The following is a 4,550-nucleotide window of genomic DNA, read 5'->3' on the forward strand; positions in this document are numbered from 1 at the left end:
GTGGGTATTTGAATGGTTCTTATTAAATAAGTTTTTTTTCTGTATATGTTAATTGAAATATAGTCAATAATGTGACGTTTATAAAAAAATATATATTCATGCCAAATACTTTAAAATATAAGGAATACACACAAAATGTCCAAATAAATCGAAAAGCAACATTATTATTAATAAAATTAATGACCAGCCACAGAAACAGAAACATCTGAACGTGAGTCTCCCCGATAGATTTTCAAAAGATTGACCTATTATATTATTATTTTTCCAATAAACACAACCTTATTCACGACAATAAAAACATCAAATTATTAAAATAAATATTTTGCGGATTTTATCGCGGTTTGTATATTATAATTTTCTCCTCCAAAACCAAATATAAAAAGTATTTTCACAAATCAAAAACAAAAATTATACAAATTATTTTCACAAGCGACTCCACAAGCGGTCGCGGTCGCTTCCTCTCGTCCCTCAAACCGCTTAATAAGGCAGAGTACACCACATATCTGTATTTTTGCCGGATCAAAGGAACATTGCGTATGACGTCCGTTTGAACCGGTAAGCAAATTAGCAATGCTTCCTTTTTGTTAGAAAAACGTGTCCGTCAATTATTGGGACTTGGTAACAGTAATGTTTTTATTTTGCCACTGGATAAACGACTATAAATCTGCCAGATTAACAGCTGTTTTCGATAAACGATCCCAACCTCAATCTTCAATTTGAATCCGAGAATGAACCAATCAAAATAAGTCATTTGTAAGCTTGTTAAAAATACTTTGTTTTGATTGGTCCATTTTTGAGATAGATCGAAAAAAGCGATTAGAATCGTTTATTCAAATGGCGGTAAGTCGGTTTTTAGGCGCCACGCAGATTTTGTCTTTAAACTATCATTTGTTAAGTTTGTAACTTGTTTTAAATTTAAACAATAAAGATTGCTAAGGTGCTCAATTTAGTTGGGGCCACTAAGGTCTGCTTAGACGCCACGGCGTTTAGTGCTGTCGATGTTTTTCTGTATATACAATGCATAAGAATTAAATTTCTTACTTTAAAGCACCTATAAACTAGCCTACTGTTAATTACTTTAACAATTTATTTGATGAATATTTTTTACTGTTTTGAATGATGAGACGAGCTTGCCTTTCACCTGATGGTAAGCGATACGACCGCCCATAAACAGTAGAAACACCATCCAACACCTTGAATTACAAAGTATTGTTTGGTATTCCACTGCGCTCGCCATCCTGAGACATGAGATGTTAAGTCTCATTATGTTCAGTAGTTACACTGGCTTCAATCTTCTTCAAACCGAAACACAACAGTAATTACACACTGCTGCTTGGTGGCAGAAATAGACATTGCGGTGGTACCTACTCACGCGGACTCTCACGTATGAGAGACCTACCACCAGTCATGTTATGTAAATGTATATAACGAAATATTATCAGTCTGTTTCGTTTTATGTTGTTTATAAGTTGATATCTGATGTGTGACTGAAGACTATGAGGTGATGCTGTCGTGTATGGCATTTACCATCAGTCGAGCATATTTCTATTATCTAAGTATAAACGAATATTTTTGGAATACTCACAATTCCGTAAAAAAGTTATAGGAATTGCCATAAAGACGAAAATAAAATAGCAACATTCAGACCAAACATTTGAAATGAAAGTAGTTTTGATAATTTACGTAATTAAATAAATAATTCATCGTTAATCGTCGAGAGATTCAGATTAAGTATTTAATTAAAATCTAGAATTAGCGTATCAGGTAATTTTAGCATCACTAATAGATTTACGTAAGTCGATGTTGTGTTTTCCTGTCATTTTATATCGATTTTATTCCTAATAATACTATATTATTTCTTTAACATTATTATTTCACATTTTAATAATTGTTCATTCCAATATATCATTGCATGCAGTGTCAAATAAAGGCAATGCATTTAAAATATTGTTAGTCGCTTGTAAGGTTTACTTAATTTAACGTAATTCCCACTACATGAATTTAAAATAAATAAATTTCTGACTTAAGTTATTTGATTTAAGGAAGAAAATGGAATAGTGATAATTTGTTAAGATGCTGATTAAAGCATTTATTGTTGCTAACGCTACACATAAGTCAATGATTGCTACAAATAGCGCAATAGCGAGTGAAATTAAATCTTAGACGTCGAATAAACATTGTATTTAATACCTAATCACAAAGGGTGCGTTGCTAGTACCAGTTAGTTAGTTAATATTTTTGATATGCAATAACGTATTTTTTAAGTCAGTTTTAGTGATATATTTCCTGAGAAGATTATTAAAACTTTTCTTAATTACACACATGTGTACCTAGTACCTACTCCCTAACGAAGTAGACAGAGGCGCAACTGATACATCTACTTTCCGCCGTACGTAATCCGTCCCATGATGCCCTAGGGGCCAGTCTTTCGCCATATCAAAGACAAATTCCATACTCCGAGCTGATACTGAGTAAAAAACCCAAAATCCCTTACCCGACCTGACCCGGGAATCGAACCCGAGACTTCAGCACTTCAGTCGCATCGTAATACAACTACGCCATCAAGGCAGCCAACTATACGATGCTATCAATTTTATTTTACCAATAATGTCTTGTTACATATTTATTGCTATTTTGAAGTAGATGGTTGTCACAAAAAATGCACGTATGCGCCCCTAAGCCCCAAGTTTCGTTGCTTTACTGATTTAATGACGTCACACGCCCGCCCTCTATCGAATGTCAACTCTAGTGGTTTAACTACGATCAAAGAATAGTATCACATCTGCAATATTGAACAAGGTAATTCAAATTCTGAGTCAACGTATCAAAGTTGATATTCGTCCGTCGATAAACTTTGTCGTATGGCGCAAGTTTTAAGTTCAAGCGAATAGGTTAGGTATTGGAGTCACGATTCCATTTTATGACTAATTCCATAACTTTGTATGTGGAGTCAGGATCAGGTAGGGCCTGTTTACTCTATCTGTCGGGCCTTGGGGTTCTGATTTAACGGTACGATCATGTGTTAGCTTTGATGGCGCGTATTTTAGATTGTTTCGTCGTGTTTGCGTTACTAATTTGTGCTTTTGTTCATAAATTTTGGTATCGCAGTCATATCGGGGATTGGAATCGTGAGGATATCGTTGGCATTCCGTGTTTAAAACGAGTGTTAGTATATAAGAAATGAAGTGACGTTTGTAAGTTTTACTATTTGGTTTTTCATTTTTTGTAAGTTGTAGCCAGTGTAACTACTGGACATAATGAGACTTAACATCTCATGTTTCAAGGTGGCGAGCGCAGTGAAATACCAAACAATACTTTGCAATTCAAGGTGTTGGATGGTGTTTCTACTGTTTATGGGCTGTCGTATCGCTTACCATCAGGCGAACGGCAAGCTCGTCTCGTCATTCACAGCAATATAATTTTTTTTTTACGTTAATACAGCAATAAAGAAAAACCTTTACGTTTATATTTGTGACTTATTATTCATTCTAAAAAGACTGTTAGCCTCATGCGCAGAGTTTTTAAGTGCTGAAGCCGCATAACTAACTACTGCTAACTAAAAGTATGTTTTGTGAAAAAAATACATGGCAGCGGTGGGATTCGAACCCACGCCTCCGAAGAGACTGGTGCCTTAAACCAGCGCCTTAGACCGCTCGGCCACGCTACCTTTCTTATCTATTGCTAAAGAGGCACGTACCAACATGCTCTAGGGGACAGATATTGACCTAAAATATGACTTTCAATGCAGTAGTTATATGCATGCACGCTATGAGTACCGCTCTGAGGTCCTGACTTCGAGTCCCAGGTCGGACAGTAATATTGCAGTTTACAGCTAAATATTGATAGACTCGGAATCTACTGGATCTAAAGTACAGAAAAGTCATTTGGCCGTTAAAGTCATTACATCATTCAAAATTGTTGGTATACGTATCACATCTCCTATTTTCTCCGACTCAGGATTCGAATTCACGACCTCTCGTTCCATAATCAATATTCGCTGCCACTAAACCAAAGACAATCTAATCATCATCATCATCAGCCTACAGCTGTCCACTGCTGAACATAGGCTTCCCCTAAAGCGCGCCACGCTGTTCGATCCTCCGCTCTCTCAAGAAGACAAGCTAAAAAAATCGTAATTGTAGTGATCACAATATAAACACAAAACCGCAACAAATTTCTTTGATGCATCTACCTTGTTCATCTCTGCATCACCCTGGTTGACTGGGAGAGAACGCCTATGGCATTAAGGCAGCTTGTGTGCAAAATTTTATAAAAAAAAGTTACGGCATAGACAAAGCAATACTCAAACAACATTCAAAAGTATGTGAGAAAACATCTTTAATTAACTAATTGGCGGATGTTGCGTTAAATTACATCACGGTAACATTTAATTGTTCGCCATTCCCACACCAGGTTTATTTATTAAAAATGTTTTATCACTTTCACCGCTCTTGTGGATTTATATAGAATTGTTTTGAGGGAAAAAAAAAATTGCTGGTCGCTCTGTTCGCGTAATTGTTCTAAAAATGGTGTTTAGCACTCAGGGATAA

The 4,550-nt window shown here is 35.8% G+C and overlaps 1 non-coding gene across 1 annotated transcript; it reads right to left on the reverse strand.

The window, feature by feature from the left end:
• Positions 1 to 3,585: 3,585 nt before the first annotated feature.
• On the reverse strand, positions 3,586 to 3,667 carry Trnal-aag. The gene has a single exon. It is a non-coding gene; the product is annotated as a tRNA-Leu (tRNA).
• Positions 3,668 to 4,550: the final 883 nt, after the last annotated feature.

This window comes from Manduca sexta, chromosome 17 (assembly GCF_014839805.1).
Source record: "Manduca sexta isolate Smith_Timp_Sample1 chromosome 17, JHU_Msex_v1.0, whole genome shotgun sequence".
NCBI lineage: Eukaryota > Metazoa > Arthropoda > Insecta > Lepidoptera > Sphingidae > Manduca > Manduca sexta.